We start from the raw sequence: 22,949 nt of genomic DNA, 5'->3' as shown, positions 1-22,949 counted from the left end.
GGTGGTAATCCATTAAGTACAGAAGAAGTAATTAGGGACCTGGGGACCCAAGTTGATAGCAATCTCTCATTTGACATCCACGTGGCCAAAGTGGTTAGAAAAACATTTTATATAGCTCACCTAATCATGAAGGGATTCACATCTAGATCAGGGGAGGTCATTGTGCCTCTTTACTCATCCCTCACCAGGCCCATAATTGAGTACAATGCCCCTTTTGGGATGTACCTTACCAGACACCTGTAGCAACTGGAAAAACCCCAAAAGTACCTCACCAAGAGGATCAAAGGGCTCAAACAGATGCCATATGCTGCCCGGTTAAAGAACCTCCAGCTCTACTCAGTGGCATACCGCCTGCTCAGAGGCAATCTGTGCCTGACATATAAAGCCATGTCCAACCCAGAATTAATGGACATGCTGCACCTCAAAAAATCCAAATCCCATCAAGCTACGTGCTCGAGAGACTTGAACCTTAGCACTGAAATAAATAGGACATGCTGGAGGGACAGATTCATAACCCAGAGGCTCCTTTTACTCTGGAATAAAATCCCAGTCCAGGTTAGGCAGAGTCCCTCATTGACTCTCTTCAAGAGGAATCTTGATGAGTGGATGGGAGATCGTAGGTTTACCCCGGGTATCACTTCTGTGTCACTGTTAGACAGAGGCACAGTATACTAACCTCGAAAAAGGGCATAGCAAAATTAATTTAAAATGGGTGGCGAAAGCCAAACACACTCTGGCTAGGCTTATAAATGCCCTAGGGCAGATAGCCTAGTATGAACCTATGAACCTAAGAGTGGTGTTAGGTTGGAGAGACACTGAGCTCCTCATGGGGCCTGTAGCAGAGTGGATTGTAGTTTTTAAAGGTATACATACATATGGATCTACAATAAGATTTGTGATAAACCTACATTTCTTTTTTGCCAGACTGTTAATTTAACAGGTTGGTAGTTACCAAATAGATATACAATTCTTCAGATGTTCTCATTGTCCCTAATTAGCTCTTGTGCCAACAATGATGTAATTATGCTCTTTTGGCACATTGTACAAGACAGCTACAGGTTTATTCATTACATTTCTGAGTTTGGAGGGCATTTTTAAGGGATGATTTTAAGTAATTATTTTACTTCTTTTACTTCATTATTCCACAAGTTCTTTAAAAGTGTCACTAATTATATCGAACGTGTAAGCTAAGGTAACTTAACAATAGAAGGCAACTGTTTTATATATTGTTTTTGCTGAAAGTGAGACCCTTATATTATCCTCCTTAATTTTCACAAACAAATTAGGTGTGTCTATCATAGCATATAGCTACATGAAAAGGATACCACAATACACAGCATAAAGCCTGTGACAGGAATAATTTCTTAAGTTCTTTCTCTGTAGGTTATAATCAGATATACAGTAAGGTCACAAGTGAAAGTATGTGTCTATTAATAATAATGTTTTCACTTCAGACAGGATAGCCATAGTCTGAATATGTCATAGCACAAAATAAAAAAAACATTGATGCTAAGATGACAATATGAAGAACAAAGCAGACATGCATAAACTTGCTTCATCTACAGTCTACAATGTGCGTGGAACTGTTTTAAGTGCTAGATTGTGGTTATATTTTCATGAGTAAAAATTAATGGCTCCCATGCTGACAAGTCATAAAAAAAAGACTGGAAACAGGAGAAGAGCTAATCTCAAAAATCGCTCTTCTTCTTAAAAATTCTTTTTGCTCCCCCGCAACCTCCCACACCACCTGAAGTTACATATACCAACTCTGAGAGCTCCATACCAAGGACTATTCTGAGAAGTGGCATTTCAGACTTAGTATATTTAAGTCCAATCTTTCGGCCATTTAGTTTCCTTGTTTTGGGACTCTGTCTAGCAGGTCCCAGCATTTTAAATGATTACCAAAATGGCTAGCAGAGAGGTTAAACAGGGACATTAGAAAATGTTTTTTTTTTCTTTGAAAGAGTATAGAAGTACAGGAATAGTTTTCTACCAAACAAAATAGTGTTAAAATCTTTAATGCTTTTACGTGTACTTGGATGGAACAAATCCTGTACTGGCTAGCTTAGTGAAATTAAAAACTAGGAGCACAAACGGGAGACGTCTAGGAATGTGTACCCTCAAACTGCAGGAACTCTAGCTTTCCACTTATCACATCTCTCAACCTCAATGCACAAGAAATCTGGACAAAGCCAAAAATATTACCCATATAAACTTAAAGTGGCTAGAATAATGGGTTTTGCATCAACATGCATTTTCTGAAGGAAATGAAGACTGAAACTAAAATAAGTGGCATTATTTAGTGACGTCAATACTCAATGATTTGCCAGAAAAAAAACACACACATTTTATGAGAAACAAACCAAAGATATGAAGCAAAAATCTGTGCATTCTATGAAAATCCAGACAGTATGCCACTTTCTAAGGAACATGTAGAGGACAGATAATGCACTGCTTCCATTTCCTGTCTTTACCCATGCATATTTTTCAGATTTTATTTTAATTTTTAAGCAATTAGGAAAGGATCGCTTTCTATAATTCTAGCAGTGACTCTAAAATCAAATCAGCTTCTCAAGATTGCCACTGCTTGCATAAAAAATAACATCGGTTACTGGCTTTTATTATACAATGAACTTAAATGAAACTCATAACTCAGGAACTCTTCATTCTTCAGGTGTCAGTAATTTAATTTTATGGCTTGATTTTTGCTGTTATATGTATACTGCTGGACTGAAGTAAGCAGCATTGTATTACTGGTTTGTGTATTTAGTTATGTTTTCAGTGGCTGAAGGAGCTACCACCTGCAATGTGCCAAACCCAGGTTTTCTGTGCCATTGGACTTTTGTTGTAAACTGTAGTTCCATTCTATACCGAAATGATTGATGTCTTCAGTAATGATACTGCAATGCTGAGAATCAGCTTTATATAACTAACAGTTTGGCCAAACTTTTATTACTGCTGTGTTCAGCTGCAAAATTTAGATGCTTAGGTGTTGTGACAATATCTTAAGACTTTAGGTATTCCTCTTAAAACAAGCCTTGTAGCACTATTTCATAAACAATCCCAATTTTGCTTGAAATGTATTAATATGTAACTTGCCATCACACGGCCCATACTTTGTCAGTATACGCTACTCAGATGAATTATCCTTTTATCAATGAACTTCTGTTTAGTAAAATAACTGGATATAAATCAGTAGTAATTGATTATAGTCTTATCATCATTAAATAAAGTAGATGGTTAGTGCAAGTAAATTCCCTAAGGTGCTTCCATGTTTTATATTTGTGTTTTCCCTACAGAAGCAAAAGAACACAAAAACAGGAAAGAGTTTAAAGGCAAAGAGTCTTCAGTAGCAGTCTCACCACATCAGCGTACTAAACAACCAAGTCTGAAAAAAGAAAAGGATGAACTCCTGACAGAGAGAAAAAACTCATCACGTGAACGTGTTAACAATGATGCTCATAAAAGCCTAAAAGATGAAGCAAAAGATGAAGCAAAAGAGTTTCTGATAAACAGAACAGTTTTATCCCACCAATGTGTTAAAAATAGTGATACCAGTGAAAGCTGTGAACCTGAAGAGGTCCACAGAAATAGAACATTATTGCCATATCAGCAGCAGAAATCTGAAGAAGAAAGGGAAAACAACTATGAAAGTAAAAAAGCTGAAAAACTCCAGAGAAAGAAAATTGCCCAGGAAGACTTGAGATTTATTGCAGAATTAGGAAAAGGCAACTATGGGAGAGTATGTAATTCTTAACACAGTACTTCCTTATGTTCTTCTCATGTATGACTATGGATTAACACAGTAGTAGTGTGACTTATTTACCTCACTGATAAACTTACATAGGTTACCATGACCAAGGCCACTGGGCTTATCTAACAAATAGCACACCTGGTTAGGTGAATCATCATAAGCTCAGCTCTTCCTCATTAACATATAAATAATAAAGACCATATAACATTTATAGTACCACTGTGGCAGCCTGCAGGATTCATGTGAGTGTTGTGCTTGTGAATGACTATGGTTCTGTTTTTGCATTTGCATTCAGGTTAAGTGTAACGATTCTAAATAATAGGTTGGCAGCGACTTTAGAACCACTTTTTTTGTCATAAGATGGACAAAGCCAAAAAAGTCTGTGTGTGCCATGCAGGTGCATTAGCCACCTTCCCATTCTTGATGACAAAACCCCACGGTTAAGAATATTCCTGAGTCATCTAGTACAGGAGGAGGATCCCACAACTACTGAATAGTCTCTTCCACTGACAGACAAGTTGTTTGTCTTGTGTCACTGATGCCATTTAACAGATTGAAAAGGTGGTGCAAATAGAAGCCAATGGTTTGAGCAAAACTGCGTTACTGAGACATCAAAGGTGAAAACATTTTGGTAATGTGCAGATATCTGAGTACTTTAGCCATTGCCCTTTTGTCCAGATGCCTAATTTTTTTCTATACACATTAATCAGAAACATCTAGTTTTACATGCATTTTTAATACAGTAGTTTTTTGATGGGTGGTTTAAATCCTTCATTTACCTTTTCCTTATTATTCCTTTCTTTCTACCCAAGGACTTAAATTTCTGAATTCCAAGATGTGAAAAATAGTTTGTTATTAGAATGTAGGCAGAACTGCATTCTAACAGTGACTACAGCAGAATTTTGACTTCTTGTGTTCCATGGTTCACATTCTGTGAGCATTTGTTCTCTTAAGACAGGAACTTGGGTCATAAAAGAAAAAAAAAAGCAAGAAGGTTTCATTAGTTTGTACTATCTCTTGCAGAAGACAGAACCACATAAAAGATGGCCTACACAGGCAAAGATGTCCTAAAGTGTGCAAATACAGTTATGGAATTTTTTCAGGCACACCCTAGACACAAAGCAGATTAAATATACATAGTATACGTTGAGCTGGTAACTCGGCACCGTAAAAATCCACTGCCAATCATTAGCAGACCGGAGTTCTGCTGTGGTGACCCCTAACCAGGAAAAGCCGAAAGACATTACTATTACAAACATACAAATAAAAAATAATGGAGTATGTTTGCAGGAATTGTTTATTAACATTATTATTTCTGGCTCAGTACATAATCAGAAAACTCATGCAAATTAAATAGATTGTCAAACTAATTAAAGTGAATAAGCAACATCCAACATTTAAGTATCACATAACATTTAACCATAATGCTTAATTTAGTTCATAAACATCCCATGAAATTTAATCATATTATTTAATTTAGGCCATAGCTATCCCATATAATTTAGTTATATTATTTAACTTAGCTATATCTAGCACACACAAGAATTTATTTATATTATTTAATTTTCATTCATTAACTAAAAAAAAGATACTAAGTCAAAGACCATTCAGCTGGCACTCAACCCCACTGTCTTCTGGCCTTTATTTCCACAACAGTTCACCAATGGATGTCCCAACAAGCATCAGAGGGTTCCAGATAACAAAAGCCAATATTTCACTCGTTCACAAAGGTCCCTCCACTACTACAAAGTACAGATTTGTGGGCAGGGTATTCTTTTAATATTTAATAAGAGGATGCAATCAGATGTATGTTATGTCAGTATATAATAATATCATTTCAGTATTGCAATGTCCATCTGTAGGTACACTATCATGACTGCATGAGTTTGCAAAATTAAAATATGCTGCAATTTTCTCGAAGACTGGATTTTACCAGGATATTCCATGTCCATTATTAGCATGGTACATTTTGGCTTTCCTTATGTCCCCTTGGTATTGTACACATTAACCACAGTACTATCTTTGTGTAACTGCTACAAGTGAGATGCCCTGAAATTATTTTCAAAAGCAGATATTACCAAGATATGTAATATCTGTTGTAATAAAACTGCTTTTTTGTAGTATTAGAGCATCCATTACCCTACCCCATCTGCAAGTTCTATGAAGAGTAGAGCAGCACATTTGGTCTTGTTTAATTAATGTCATAAATAAGGTATAGCCGAATTTTGTTCAGTTTGCTTCAGTGCAGGCAACGATACAAGAACAGCTGAACAACAGATATCTGTAAGAGGCCACATTATGTGGATGTCTCACTCATTCTTCTTGCCTATCTAACTAGATATCCTTTGTTACTAGGTTTATGGGTAAATACTAGGTTAACAACCCCAGGGGGCCTTTTTAAGCCTAGCCATGCATCTCATGGGGCACCATGTCCATGATCTTGTTTATACTACAATTCTTTTCTGACTGTACTACTCAGCCACTCCCCTACCTCTAAACAATAAAAATCATGCTGAGTTATAATGTAGCATTTGTCAAAAAGAGCAACAGCAGTGACTTTTAAAAACGGTATAAGTATTTACTATTTTTAAAAGCCTTTTACATACAGGGAAATGTCAAGATATGACTGACAGTGGAAATCAGTAGTGACCTTCAACTGATGACTGTATTGAAGGCTCAAAGAATTTTGAAATTTAAATAGCAGTACACATAATGATGCCCCATGAGGCCTTATAATGCACTGCAGAGGTAACTACAGAGACATACGGTTTAATACTGCGACATGGTGTACCACACCATGCTAACAGATTTTTCTGTGTTTGCATTTTAGGTTTTACTTGCTGAACTGGAATCCTCAAAAGAACAGTATGCTGTTAAATTCATAAGTAAAGAATTTATTGTAAAAGAAGATTATGGAAGCTATATATTGACTGAGAGGAAAGTCTTAAAGTTAGGAAGGAAACACCCATTCCTTGCTCAACTTATTTGCTCTTTTATAACACAGGTATGCTCACAGAATTATTTAATTTTTGTCTTTTTTAAATGAATTGATTACTTGGTTTAATTGTAATTCTGTGAAAGGGTATGAACCTCATCTTATTTTTGCATCAGTATTTTGATTTTTTTTACAGAAATGGCTACTAGAAATTCTGTGCATACGTTTTACTTCCACCTCAGCCACTCCCCATATATGTTTTCTTCTTCCAGTCTCATATAGTGCCGCATCTTATTCAAAAATGCCAGTATATCACGTATCCCACTAAGTCTAATGTCAGATAGATGGATGGAGAGATAGCTGGGTAGATAGTCAGATAGAATAAATAACGGATGGGTAGAAAGAAAGAAAGATAGATCGATAGATCGATAGATAGATATCAGTTATGTAAATTATTTGCTAACTACATATGCTCACTAAACATAAGTGATTTTTTTCAGGGGGGACCTGGGAGCGCAGCATGGATAAGTGTCTCACTTGGAGTCATATAGTAACCAAAGGCACCATTTTTGACACAGGGTGCATAGTAAATGTTCTATAATACTTTACTTATATCTTGGCAGTCTTGAAAACAAGTTGAGAAATGTTGCTTTTTCCCTTGCATTACTGTCTGATTTGCCCAGCTCACTTCCATGGTAAGATGGTATCATTCCAGTAAGAAACACGTGATCTGCCATCAAAATAAACAGAGACCCAACTGGGAGACAACTGGGAGAGGTCATATATGGAAAATCATTACAGAAAGATATATGGTTTATACTGATCAAGAATAACTATACAAAGAGATTCACACTGGTTTAATTTTTCTCTTAGGTACTTCACAAGGTTTAGGAGTGTTAGCCCTGTTCGAACCTCAGGTTGGAAACCTTATTGGGAAATGGAAAAAATACTAATGGATGTAAGGTGCTGTAGAGGCTTCAATGCATGCACTTTCCATAAAGCTTATTTTCAAAAGTGAAGGAAGTGTGATAGGGTAGAAATTAGGCAGGACATTAAAGCTAGCCGCCTTTATCAAGGAGGACAACTATGGCTATTTCCAAAGTAGAGGTATGTACGAATACTGGTAGAACACTGGATGAGGATAATTATTGGATACATGGCATCTGCTACACAGGAGGGAGTCCATATATTGACAGAGATGGTTGCTTATATTTTGCAAGCTTATTCTGGGAACAAGGTGGAGGAAACAAGTTCAGCAGTGAAAGGAGTGGTTATCTTTGAGAGGACTAGTGTGGCGTGAGATGAGGTGTTGGCAGGAGTAGCAGGAAGAGGAGATTTGGCAAAATATGCTGAGCTGCATAGCTACTTCTTCCAGTGGAGCATATCTGATAAAAATTAGGCTGAAAGGACTTTGGAAATACAATAGTCTGATAGTATTATGCCAGAATGATGTGGGACTGTAAAGGAATATAGTGTGATGGGACGGTCACATTTTTTATACTTTATGACATGGATTAGGCATCATTGTGAAGTTCTTTAAACCATCACAGAGAGCCTAAAGCAATCCCTCCTAGTTACAAGTAACCTTATGATAAGTTTCTTGGGTGGTGAAAGTCAGGGAACCTTTTTGGCTAGGCTTATATAGGCCCCAGGGCCAATAGCCTAGTACCTACCTATGAACCTAAGTGAAGTGCTGTTGGGCTTTGGCCTTTGGTCTTCTCCTTTACAGGTGTCACAATATAAAAGAGTAAACAGGACACACAGCCAATCCAACTGGAAAAAAACAACAAGAAAATCTAGCCAAGCTAGAGATTGCACTGTATGATTCCTTGAAACGTCCTGTAAAAGGGGAATATGAGATATATGCAAATGACCCCTTAAGAACGCCAGGTATTTCAGCTGCATGGCAGTTCTGAATGCCCATGACTTATTTCTTTTTAAGTCGATTCATAGATAAATTCAGTCCAATAAAGCCAAACCCCACTAGCTGTGGATGTGTATGTTTCAGTCTTGTTACGACATCATCAGCACGACATAAGTTTATAACACAGTCTAAGCTGTTTGAGTATATTGGTGCCTGTAACCAACCTCCCAAGGTATTTATGCATCTGGATGTGGGCTATGGAAATATAGTAGAGGTTGAATACTTGCAATCCAGTGCTGCATTTCAGTCTATGATGCATAATGAAAACCATGATCCTTCCCAAGCTCTGTGGCATGGAGCAGAAAAACACTGACTACAACCCAGATGATGTGGGTTTGAGTAGCAGCTTTAGTAGCAGAAGAGCCAGATGGAGGGGGGATTAGAGTGAGTAGAAGATGTCAGCTCATCCATCCTGTGTGTGAGGAAGTGGTGGTTTCAGCTGACTAATTGAGGTATGCGTTGCATCAAAATGACAAGGGCCATGATGTGGTTTTATACTTACAAGTAGGTGACGCTCATAGCATATGGGAAGAATATAAGATGCTCCACGATGATGCAATTGCTTATGTCAACCACCAGGGGTGGGGTTAAAGCCTTAATAGGAAAGCTATCATTGCCAGGAGGCTGTGAAGGCAGGAACCATCTACTTGACTGCTTGAATAAATGCGTCTCTGGTCTGCTCTCACCCCTGTGCTGGGGATACCCAATAAAAGAGAATGAAAGGGCTGGAGAAACATGGGAGGAGGATTGATGTTCAGCAAGCAGAGAGGTAAAAGGGATGCATAAAAAAACAAGGGATGCTGTTCTATTAGTGTTTAGTATTAGTTTAATTCCCTGCAGGCAGTTACAAAGACTGCAGAGTTCCTCTTTGGATACATTGCTTGCTGTTACCAGATTTAGGAAGTAGTATGCCATTTGCATATAAAGTCAACCGAATTAAAATTACTAATTTTTTTTATCTGAATTGAGGGGGGGGGGTTATTTTTAATTTAAAAGTCTGTTTTTGTGTATACACCTTTGCTATTCACAATGCTTCCTTGTACATTTCTAATGAAAGCCTAAGCAAAACAGTATTTTGTTAACTGTGAAAGAAATCAAATAAACACATTTTTCTTTTTTCTACCCACTAACCACAGAAAAATGTAATTTTTGTTATGGAATACATAAAAGGAGAAACTCTGTGGTTTCATCTTTCACAGTCAAATAATTTTGATGAAGCCCGGACTTGCTTTTATTCTGCAGAAGTGGCCTCAGCAATAATATTCCTTCACAGTCATGGTATCCTGCACAGGTAAGTTAAGTTTTCATTTAAAAAATAACAGTCAGCGATTTGGGCTGGTCTGAGTCCAAACAGTCAGCGATTTGGGCTGGTCTGAGTCCAAGTCTTTTCAATTGCTTAGCAACTACCCTTGGCCATGGCTGCATAAATAATTGCCATTATTACGGCACTTGCATCTGACTGGCAACTCTTCTGAGGTACTGGTTCTGTCCCCTACAAAAACGTGTGCCCATGATAGCTGCCTGTTGGCCTGCCTGAGCCATTGTTCTCTTTATTTTCCCATCATCAGGGATGTGCTTTATCTACTGCAGACTAAAAATCTTGTTTATTTGTCCGAGATGATTCCAGTATACTAGTGGGGGGTTACCTATTAAAAAAAAAGATCTTTATGCTTCCCACTCTTACTGAATAATACACCTTCCAATAGTCAATACTTATGTGTTTTAGTAATCCTTGGTGCTATCATGATCATATGCAGGGTATGTTGACAGATATCTGTGTTGTTAGGAGGCTTAATCAGTTATTTATTGTGATGCCGTTAGATGAGATCTTAAACAGTTTCATGTTTGTATAGATGGTTCAGCCCAAATGACCTTAGCAAACAGAAAAATGTGTGTATAGTTATTTACAAGGTTCTCTGTCACAAATCTGAGACCTGAAACAACTAGCCTCAAAACAACAGAAAGTAAAATTGAATTCCACCTCTAAAACAGTAAATTCTAAACTTGCTGTACATGTTTTATAGTATGTTCAAACATCCCTGCTAACCAGCGCTATAGCAAAGTTATTTGGGACCTTGGCCAATGCCACCCATTTAGCACCCACCACAAAATTAATAATGGATATATGTGCTATAATACCTCTTTCTTGGGCAACAGATCATCTCAGGTTTAGCAGAGTGATGTTATTTTATTAATAGTTGTTTGAAACCCTCTTAAAACACTTGTTAAACTGTAGCAAAGACTTAACAATAGTATCATGCTACAGTAGTTCCTTATACAAACTATCATTTGTACAGCCTCAGCATCACCGCTCCTTAAATGATTTACCTCTTCTGATATACTACATTCAGGGACTGCTCACTAAAGCTTGTCATTCCCTACTTTTAGCTCAGGGTGTCTCCAAAAATAACACTCCAGACTTCAAATACAATGTCTAGAATGCAACTAAAACATGTTTCTTAGCCTTGTGACACTAACAATCATCCTTTTATATTCTTCAGGAGTGTTTTTTGAACCATTCCATGCTGCCAAGATCCCCACTTCTAAATAGCCCATACTTTGTTAAAATCAAGAGGTAATACAACATACTAATACAGAGTGAAGATCATGACCTTTATACTTAAATCAGCAAGGCTTGCTTCTCCATGTTTGTTAGGAATAAACAAAGAACATTTTGGAATCCCCCCACCCTGTAAAAAATCCTTTTGATTTCCTTAATCTTTACTAACCACTTGTTATTAGGGGTATCATAACATCTCTAAATACTCACTTACCCAAAGGTTCCTCGACTTTGTTAACTTCAATGCCCCGGACCAGCTGGTTGACACCCCCACTAGGGTTACCAATATCCTGGATCTGGTGCTTACCAATATGGGGAACCACTGTAGCACTCCTCACTGTGTGGTTTTCTCTGGAGAGATATGACCACATATTAGTCTCATTTGAAGCAACTATCACAACTGCCCCCCCCCCCCCCCCCCCAGCAACAGCTAAACTAAAAAACTTCTCCAAAGAAAATTATGGCGTCTTATTGGATGGTATAAATAGCTTCACTGCACCTCCCCCCTCAGATGGAACTGGAAACTATGCAGAGTTCTACACTAATGCTTTATTCAAACACCTGTATAACTGCATTGACTCCACTGTATCTGATAGGACCAAAACAATCTCCTCAAGAGCAAACCTGCCTGGTGGACAACTGCCATTAACAGGTGTTACAATAAGAGGAAGAAATTGTTGTCTAAGAGTAAGAGGAAGCAAGCCCTAAACTGGAAACACTCCCTCCTCAGCTTAAACAAGCAAGTAAAACTACTTGTGAAGTCCTCCAAAGAAAACTATGAATCCAAATTAGCTTCCTCAACTAAGGACAAGCATAAGGCGTTGTTTCGTTACATACGTAACAAAAGGAAAGGTCCAGATTTGTGCAGAACTGGTAGTTAATGATGCCACATATACTGAGCTAACCTGTTGGCCAACAGGTTCTGTGAAAACTTTACTCCCCTGTCCCTGCCACATGTACCCCATGACATCCCTACCCCCTGTCCCCTACTTTGTATCTCTAAAGAGCAGGTCATAAACACCCTCTCTAAGGCAAAAAACACAGCATATATGGGACATGATAACATCCTAGGCTGCATCCTACATGGGCTCCAACAAGAATTAGCAACACCATTGGGTACTCTTTTCAGTCATAGTTTTAGCACCAGCTTTGTCCCAACTGAATGGAAAATGGCCACTGTTGTTTCATTGCACAAAGGTGGAGATTCCAATGACCCCAGCAACTACAGATCTATTAGCCTGACTAGCATCTGCAAGTGAGTGAATCATCATGGACCCTATCAACAAAGATATAGGTAATCTCCAAACACTTGACCTCACTCTGTTTGGATTTGTCAAAGGGAGATCATGCCTCAAACCTGGTGAACTTCTTTGAGACAGTCGCCAAGGCCCTGGATGAGGGGAAATCTGTGCATACAGCCTACTTAAACTTAGCCAAGGCTTTTGATGCTATCCCCACTCAGGCATTATTGACAAACTCACCCAGCTAGGTATCGGATCCTTATATCGTTAGATGGGTCACTAACGACTCACCGATTGGAATCCACCTTCAACAGCAGACCTATAACCAGAGATCAGTCCTGGGACCTCTACTGTTTGGAATCTATTTCTCTGAAGTACAAGCAAAAACTAAAGGTTTCTGGCTGACAAAGTTTGCTGATGATCTCCAAATGATGTCAACATCCTGCAAGAGGGTCTTACACAAACAAATGATTGGTGCCAAAGTCATGGCCTTAAACTCAATGCAAAAAAATGTATTATCATCCCTTTCAGTAAGAGCTATGTTCTTGCTAACTACCATATCAAGAGCAACACCCTAAGTACACACTCATTAGCGAGTGGCCTTGGCACACAGGTTCACAGCAACCTTACCTTTGATCACCATGGTTCCACAGTGGTAAGAAGGACATTCTACATTGCTCATCTCATAAGTAAGGGCATTACCTCCAGAAAAAAGAAGTTATAACCTCCGTGTACTTTTCCCTCATCAGGCCAATAACTGAGTATAATGCCCCTTTTGGTATGTACCTTTCCAAGCACCTGCAGCAATTGGAGAGACCACAAAGGTTCCTCACAAGGAAAATTCAAGGTCTTCAGTATCTGTCCTATGTAGATCATCTGAAATCATTATCACCTTGTACTGTTTCATACAGATTACTCAGAGCTGATTTCTGCCTTGCATATAAGGCAATCTCTGACCCTACTTTATTGGAAATGCTGCATATCCGCAAGTCAAATGGTACATGGGTTGCTCACTCTAAAGACCTTAACCTAGTATGTGACATTAACAGAACTTGCTGGAGGGAGAGATTTGTCTCCCAGAGGTTACCACACCTTTGGAAGAGACTCCCACTTCATGCCAAACAGAACACCTCATTGGCCCTCTTCAAATGCAATCTGGGTGATTAGATGGGTAACCGTAAATTCACCTGGGGGTTCCACCTGTGTCCCGCTTGGACAGGGGCAATAGGTGCTGATCATGGAAATAAGGGTAGAACTTGGCTAGGCTTGTAAGGGTAGGGCCATTAGCCTAGTAACTTCCTCTGATCCTATGACTATACATAGCATAAATATGGATAGACCATCATCTTAACAGCTGCTATTTTATCCCACTACAACAAATGTAATTTCCTGTATTATAACTCTGTTCTTTGGGCCCTTGCCACTGATTCTTTGAACTGTGGCATCAAATCTTGTATTGAACGATCTGAGATTCTCAGTAGGTGGACTTTACCCACAGAACAAATATCCTGCATAACGAATTTGAACAATTCCCACTACACAAAAATGGAAATGGAATTTACAGGGTTCCCATTTATATAATTATTCACCTTTTGTATAATAAAATTCATAGTCTGAATATTCTGCAAAACCAACAGATCTAGTCTCTACAGTTTGGTTGCCTTAAGCCCCCTTCTTCCCCTTAAAAACAAAATGCCTTCATGATCATTGAAATGGCAAGCCTGATAGTCTTATTCATGAAAATTACCTAAAAAACATTTGAAAATCAACAAATAGTCCAGTCTACTACTTGCCCCAGATGAGGGAGAATGAAAAATAAATCCAGGACAGTCTTGATTTAGCACTTCCAAGAGTATGATCAGTCTTGTAAAAACATGTTTTGTTATATAACCTTATGTGCCTTTACATGTTTCTCCATTAAAGGGTTAGAGCATTAAATCTATCAGTTTCTGGATTTAACATTAGATTAAAGACCCTGCCAACAATTACTGATGTATCTCCATATTAACTTCACTCATTTCTGTGAAAAACGTGACAAAGAATCCTGGTGCATCCTGACTGGGGTCATAAATGGAGTCTAAATGTAAACTTCCTTCTAAGGTAAATCTTTTACTAAAGTCCATCTATCCTCTGATTCTTTCTGTCTCTCTAACACCTTCCATGCAGGAGCTGATTAATAAAAACTGCTACCAGTATTCTAGAAAATGTCACACTTGTAGGCATGGGACCTCCAAGAAGAATCTTTAGGCATCTACTGTGATTTTATGCCACCTTGAATTACAGTAAGAGAGTTATATCACATTTCTGCTTATATAAAAATTATGCATTGTATTGTGCTTAAACCTAAAACTTAACCCTCTAATATTTAAAGACAAAGTCTTTAACAAAATCATATTGAAACTACTGTTAGATTAATTATTACTAAAAATAAAAATAATATTAAGCCTAGTAACAGACAACAATGAGGCTCCCTAAAGAAATATTAATACTCCAAATGCCGAGTGCAGATACTCAAAAAAAAAATCGAAACTATAGGAGAAGCCCTCTATACCCCCTGAAATTATATATATATATATATATATATATATATATATATATATATATATATATATATATATATATATATACACACACATACATATATATATATATATATACTAATTCCACGATTACCATACCTTGGAGAAAAGATAATACTCTGAGAAATGCATAGCTTTAAAAAATCTACAATGGCTTGAGCTCCATAACCAACTCCTTCTTCCCCAACTCCACCTCACACACACTATCTTAAATCAATCCTCTCATTGCCCTGCCCTCACGGACCTCATCACTCCCTACTCTCCTAAGTGCAACCTATGCAGCACAGACCTACACCTCTTAGACATCTACAAACCCAATAAAAATACTGGCAAACTTTTATAAGCCACTCCATTGCCAATGCCTGGAACAGACTTCCCCTTTCTCTAAGAACAAACAGCAACTTCCTTAACTTCAAAAAACTTCCAAAGGACTTATTTACTAATTCCTGGACCTGTCCTTGTCCCACTCCCACCTATACCACTCCCTCTCCTCATCCACTTCCCCTCTCAGCTCTCACACTTTATCACAACTACTCATTTAAGGTCTTTACGATATTCCACCAAACTTGAATTTCTCTCTGATGATAATTGTTAGATAGAATCTAACTTTTTATATTATATTGTATATACTTAATATGTACCATGGCTGTTTAAATCCTCAGTATTACTCTTATATTCTAACATGTTCCGTTATAAGTTGTATTCTGTTTCTCCTGTGCATAGACACTTGTATGTTCATATTGTATGATGTTTTGTTTTTGTATTTATCTGTGGAGCTTTTCTTCTTGGGTCTCTGCTGAAAAAGGCCCAGTTGGACTAACTCGGTTAACAAATGTCAAATAAATAATAAATAAAATGGTCATCTCAGACTTAGTATATGTATGGCTGTTTTTTCAGACATTCAGTCTCTGTGTTTTGGGACTCACTCTAGCAGGTACTGACATTTCAAATGGTTACCCAGTGATAAATTACCTCATACATCTCCATCCCAGGTTAATAGTGTAAAAGCACTAAATACGGTTATCAAAGTCAATTACAGGTAGACCTGCTGCCTAATTGCATTCAGTGCTGACCCCTTAAACTACTACTTACTGTTTGCTTGGTGCCAGGGCCTTAGTCCCCCAATGAACTGGTTTGAATGAAAAAGTAGACCACAACATTCAGTCATGCATTCTCCTTACAGACTTACTTTTAGGTTTACTCACCAGTTGGGATCTCATAATATCCCTCTTCATTGGGTTGAAAAAGAACTGAACATGCTTTTGCCTAGATATAGGCTCTTTGGATGATTTCACATTGACTTCTGCATCCTTCTTGTTTGCAGTGCCCAGTCTTGTATCCTTCATCTTCATCAAGATGTTGACTTCATTAGGCATATACACTACAAACAACCATTGCTGTGGGCCATTATGAGGAATTGAATTTGGGATACTAACCTCTTTAGGAAGTATATGCACTATACTGGAACTAGGTGGAGGATTGGCAGATTTGGTTATAATCAGGGCTCCAAAAGGGACTTCCAAGATGGCTGTACATTGAGTAACAGCTTAACTCTAGCTCTCCAGGTGTGAAAACAGAAACTTAACAGAGAAGGCCAGTAGACTTTTGAGTTTATGGGTAAATTTCAGCAACTCGATAGTAAGTGTACTGCCTGGATGCTATGAAAAAAGAAATACGGAGCACCTGGAAAAAATCAGATACAAAAAGTGAGAAAGAAACACTGACTGGGGAAAGCTCTGCAGCTGTTCAGCAAAAAGCAATTGAACCTCCAGACATGACTTTTAGTAACCTACAGGAACATATAAGATAACTGCACATAGATCTGGTTAAAATAAACAAAACACTGATGGAATATATCAATACAAACAACAAAAGGCTGGAAAAAATGGAAGAAAAGCTTTAAACAGATATTCAGATGAGGTGATAAGCTGCGAAAATCAGAGGCTGAAATGAAGAAAAGGTTGGCTGAATATGAGTGCTCAGGAAGAGATGTTTAAAAAAAATAATAGAATTAGAGGACAGAACACATAGCTATACCAGAGAAGCTGGGAGGAACAGACTGCATTAATTTTATGAAAGCACAAATAAGCAACTGGACTGGTATTCTACAGAAGGAGTTGTTAGTTGAAAAGGCACATTGTATTCATGCTCCAAACTGGCTATGAGAAAGCAACCTAGACCTTTAATAGTAAAGATGCAATCCTAGCAGCAGAAGGAGTTGATTCTGACAAAACTGTGGCAGAAGGAGAAAAATACTAAAAGTGGGAGACAGCAGAGTGATTGTGGAGAATGAATACTCATTGTACACCAGGCAGAAGATGAGCAAATTCATTCCACTATTCAGGGACTGTCAATGGACAGGTGTGAGATTCAGACTACTGTACCAGCTGTCTTCAAGGCATTCTTCCCTGGAGGGACAAAATAATTTTTTGATGAAGTACATGCTAAGGTAGAAATACACACGTTTTCCAACAAAAAGTGAGCTGTGAAACAGAAGGAAATTCTGCTTCCTGTTCTTCTGGTAATAAAGACCACAGAGAGACTGTACCTGTGAAACCTTTTTCAACTGAAAATGTTGGAGAGAAGTAAGGGATCATGAGAGTTGACTAGAAGATTTGAGAGTATGTTGGAAATGAAGCAGAGACAGGATTTGGGAGATGGAGATGAACAGTAATAAAAACAGTAACTTAATGTGGGATTACAGTGAAATAATTATATTTGTTAAATATGACAGAACAAGAAAATCTGGAAATATTGGATTTTTTTCAGAATTCGTTGGACTTGTAGGGGACTCTAAAGTTTATGCCCTACTTCATTTCATTAATGTTCATAAAAATGCTTTGGGAGGGGAAGAGAGGGGAGAAAGTTAACTATAAGTAAAGAAAACTTTTTTTCTTAATAGTACTATTTTTGTGGTGTATGGTTTTCTTTTGCATGCTATAAAGTAAAGTTTTCTCAGTTATTTTTAAGTGTAATGGGGATTGTAAATAGGTACTGCTGTCCCCCCCTTTCTTTCTCCTTTCCTCTCTTTATTTTTCTTGTTCAATTTTAAGAAATGTAGGTACTGCAATGTAAAAAAAGCCTGGTTAATAGAGCATGACAAAAATAAATAATAATGTGCTTTTTCTCATTCTTGCCTGTGGGAATGACTGGATTAAGGACCTTAGATTGATTTAGTAACAAGTTTTTAGAAAAAGCATGCAAATGAAAAATAATATTGATTATTATTATTAGGCTTTTTTCTAGCAAATGAATATATGCTTAGTAACACTTCTGTATCTGGCCCTCATGTCTCCATGGAAACAATCTGATAAAGAGAAATTGACTGGAGACAATGTGATAATGATAAATCAGCTGTCTGCTTCTCATTTCTCCATGGATTCAATCTGATAAAGAGAAATTGGTTACAGATTGGTGGAAAGTGATTTGCTGGGGGAAAAAAAGAGAAAAGAAACTGGCTAGGAAATAATATTCTCTGAAAGCATTCATGGGTTTTCCCAGCTGGGAGAGCTATAAAGATAACTTAAAACCAGTTAGCACTTAGTAGAAGCACATGCTGCACCATGCATCTTAGCATGGATAACCTTTCTTTTAGGTTAACTCAAGGTTGTGAGTGTGGTTGCCAGTTTGGGGCATTTGTTCCTATTAGGAGGATAAAACTTCAGTATTTGAAGATGTACATATTTTTGTGTATCAGTATTACATTAATAGGTTTTGGGGGTATTAGGGGTTGTTTGTTTTTTTGTTTGAGGGCTTTCAATAAAACAAAAAAATTGTAATATGTGATATAGGCTCAAATAAATATGACAAGAAATACCTATATAAAGGTTTAACATGCCAGACAGTGTATGCATGTAACACAAAAGATGGAACTAGACATCTAACAAAAAAAGGTGTTATACATAAAAGATGGGAATAATAACTTTTAATACAATGCTCCTTTCTGTAATGTCTTTAAATGTCATTGGTCTCACAGCTAAATACAAAAAAGAAAGACTAGTGAACTATATTAAACAATGTAGAGTGCAAATAGCTATGTTACAGGAGACACACTTGGAAAGAACCGAACGTGTGTATTTGATAAACAAAAGGTTTTTAGAATGGTTATTCAGTGGAATATCTAGGACAAAGGAAAAGAGGAGTACTTATATTCATTGTAAGAGGAGCTCCAACAGTGAGAGAAGAGGATAAAAAAAGATAATAATGGCAGATTTGTAGTGCTAAGGGGCTACTGGCAAGGGAAGAGGATTACACTGGAATGTATTTATATTCCACCTAAAACTTCTATAATGGAGCTTAAGAACATTCTGGGAGAAATAATCAGTTTTCAGCAAGGAATATTATTTATAGGTGGGGACTGGAATTTGATTTTCAACAGTGAAGATGGGCCTGGGGGCCCAGAAGGCAAAGTATAACAAAGGAGGGTAGATTTTTGAAGAAATGTATGAAAATATTTGGCAAGGAAGATGTGAATTCAGTAATAGGAGTTCAGGGTAAATTTACATATTATTCCCAAAGATATAAAAACTGAGCAAGGCTAGACAGAATTTACATTTCATAGGAACACATACATTTAATTGAAGGTCTTGATACACACTCAATAACTATTTTAGATCATGCGCCAAAAATAACTAAAATAAAAATATAGAATAATGAAATAAAAATGAGACACTGGTGTTTCCCACTTATATGTTGAAAAGAAAGAAATTTAAGGAATGGGTAGTGAAGATTATTCAGGAGCTATTTGAGGGGATATAAATTACTTCTGAAAATATAACTAGGGAATGGGATAAAATTAAGGTGGAGTTTAAAATATGGTGGAAATAAAGGAATATATGATTAGGAAGTTATAAGAATCATTTATTGGGACTGACAAATTTTGAAGTATTGCCAAAAATGGGAAATCTCACAGAACAAGAAGAGGATCAACAGCAGAATGCTAAGCAGAAAGTAAGGGAGTACCTCTATAATATACATGAGTTTAGAAAGATTGCTATTAAGTAACTGTTTACTGATAATAACACTAGAGCACAAAAACTTTTAGCACAACGACTCAGGCAAGAGAAAGTAGAAAGGGCTGTTACCAAGCTTAGGGAGGCTATAACAAGGACGGTAAAAAGAGATCCTGTGGAGGCATTAGACATATTTAGGAAATTCTGTGAAAGTCTGTATAAAGCAGAGAAATACAGAAATGAAGAAAAGATACAAATGTAAATGTTTATGGAAGAATTAAATATGCCATAGTTAGAGGGAGATAAGGCTCAATTACTAATGGTTAGGATAGGAGGAGATGAGATAAAAATTGTGATGCATAACCCATCTACAGGAAAGTCCCCAGGAATAGATGGTATTACTGTGGAAGTTTGGAAACTAGGAGGGAAAACTGATACAGATCTGGAAGGTTTTGTTTAACAGTATTTTAAGAGAGGAGAAGTGCCAACACCCTGGAAGAAAACAGTGGTAGCCTTAATACCTAAAGAGGGTAAAGGTCCATCAGATCCAGCTTCATACAGGCTCATTTCAATACTAAACCATGATTATAAAGATTTCATGTCTATAATGGCTAATAAAATGGCAAAAGTAATTCCAAAATTGATATATGGATCAATGTGGTTTTGTGGGGGGTAGGCAAACATTTGACAACATTAACAGAACATTGATGATCCAGAGAAAAGCAGAATGCAAGAAAATACCACTGTTGTTGGATCTTAATGCCGAAAAAGCATTTGACAGAGTAAGCTGGGACTTCAGGAGCAGGGCAATGGAAGCATTTGCATTTCCTGAAAAAATTATAAGGTTGATTAGGATGATATATGAGGTATCAGAGGTGAAAATTAAAGTGGGTGGGATCCTCTCTGATAATTTCTGCTTGAGCAGAGGAACCAGGCAGGGATGTCATCTTTCCCCTTTGTTATTTGCATTATATTTAGAACCATTGGCAAAGAAAATATGGGACTCAGAAATTCAAGGATACAATTGGTATGATAGTCAAGAAAGGCTGGCTCTATTTGCAGATGATATTATTTTATACCTCATGTTGTGGAACATTTTGAGACAGTTTCAAATCTTTTTGGGATACAAAATTAATGAAGCTAAAGCAAAGGCAATAGCAGTAAATTACGTACCCACATATAAATTGGTTCAGCAATATCCATATTTATGGGGACATGATAAAATGAAGTATTTAGGAGTATGGATTAAAACCGATTCTGTTGTGACAGTAAGAATATGTAGGAAGAGACTAAAGAAAAGATAATTCAAAAACTGAGAAAATAGAAGCTTTGTTGTATGGATATGGATAGTAAGATACAAGCAGTCAAAATGTTTTTAGTCCCATTAGTCTTATACGCAGGTCAGGCATATTTTTTTCAACCAGAGGAGAAGTTGTGGATAGCAATTAATAAAGAGCTGAAGAACTTTATCTGGGAAGGAAAAACAGCAAGAGCAAGTGGGATAAGCTAATTCTTCCAGTACAACAGGGTGGATTGGGATTACCCGATTTGAAGGAGTATTTCAGAGCTACACAGGTAAGGCTCCTATACATAGCACAGGAAAAAAAACTATAATTCAAAGTGGAAAGGGATGATGATGAAACAGGGGGGAAGCTGAACAAACGAGGAGAGACTGGAATTTTGGATGCAGGTCTTTAAGGAGAATGACAATAATCATACAGAATATTATATCTATAAAGTAGCAGAAAGTGTTCTAAGAACAAAGCCAGTACAGGAATGGAGAAAGGAGATTCTGCCGATAGAGGTGACTACAATTAGGGATACAGACAATAGCAAGAGGGTGCTGGAATTTATTTCAGACAACTGGCAAAGGAACCAAGGTATTGGGAGCAAATAACTATAGAGGGAAAGATGATAGAATCGGAAGATGCCAAGAATTTATTTGGACTGCAGGTTAGAAATTTTCTTCCTTGTCAAGGATTTATATCAGAGGTAAAGAGAAATAAATGGGGGGGGGGTCCTAAATAAAAGACCAGCATTGGTAGACTTTTTAGTAGAATCTAGAACAGAAGCTGCCATTAAAAAAGGAATAATTAGTAGAGCATATAAAATATTGCACAATAGCTATAAGAATCAATCAGAGGAGGTTATAAAGGATTGGAAGAGAGATTGGATAAGCAATTCACAAAGAAACAATGGGAGAATATGTGCATGTCTCCCAAATATGAAACAAAATAAAGATTTTAGATTTTTGCTTGGAAATGGTTACATGGATATTTTCATACCCCAGGTAGACTTCAGAGAAGTTTTCCTCAGGTAGACAGCAAATGCTAGTGGTGTGAAAGAGGTAATTGGGAAGATATTTTCTGGGAGTGTGGTGAGTTGGCAGACTTTAAGGATTCCCTGTGAGATGCACTGTTGGAGACGCCAGGTGGGCAGATTGATGTGAAGAGGGATATGATTTTTCTGAGCTATGATACAGAATCGGAATTGCCTAGACATGGTAAGGCCTTGCTGTGTCTAATTATGGTGGCTGCCAAAAAAGCAGTTACTAGAAAATGGAAATCAAATCTAAACCAACTATACTAGAAATAGCGAATATAGTAACAGAGATAAAACAAATGGAACTGAGATCTTTAGAAAAGGGTAGGAGCAAACTACATAGGGAAAAATGGGAATTGTGGGAACAATACATACAGGGGAGTAATGAGGTTAAAAAAAAAGACAGGACTTAAATGAGCTGTATAACATTTGACTTAAAATGATTGGGTGGATTATAAGTGATGTATAATGTTTGCAAATAGTAGTGTATCAGTATGGTTTGTGATGTAAAATGCTTCCAACTAGGACTGTGTCGGTGTGGTTTGTTTTCATTTATATAAACATGATTGCCTATGTCGTAAGTGATGGTTTAATGAAGAGGTTTCTTGTTTAAAATAAAGGGCAGGAATTGAATAATTTATGTAATGTTGCTTAGGTTATATGATACATAGCAATATATGTG

The 22,949-nt window shown here is 37.3% G+C and overlaps 1 protein-coding gene across 1 annotated transcript in view; it reads left to right on the top strand.

The window, feature by feature from the left end:
- The first annotated feature begins 6,567 nt into the window (after positions 1 to 6,567).
- LOC122800120 (protein kinase C epsilon type-like) overlaps positions 6,568 to 22,949 on the top strand; it is a 46,198-nt gene continuing 29,816 nt past the window's right edge. The window contains exon 1 of the mRNA XM_044069642.1: positions 6,568 to 6,758. The gene's annotated coding sequence lies outside the window, so the exon portion shown is untranslated. The remainder of the gene's footprint in view (positions 6,759 to 22,949) is intronic.

This window comes from Protopterus annectens, chromosome 4.part0, assembly GCF_019279795.1.
Source record: "Protopterus annectens isolate FY-2018-M chromosome 4.part0, PAN1.0, whole genome shotgun sequence".
NCBI classification, from domain to species: domain Eukaryota; kingdom Metazoa; phylum Chordata; order Ceratodontiformes; family Protopteridae; genus Protopterus; species Protopterus annectens.
Note: the sequence above shows the minus strand (reverse complement) of the source record. Positions and strands in the feature narration are given on the sequence as shown.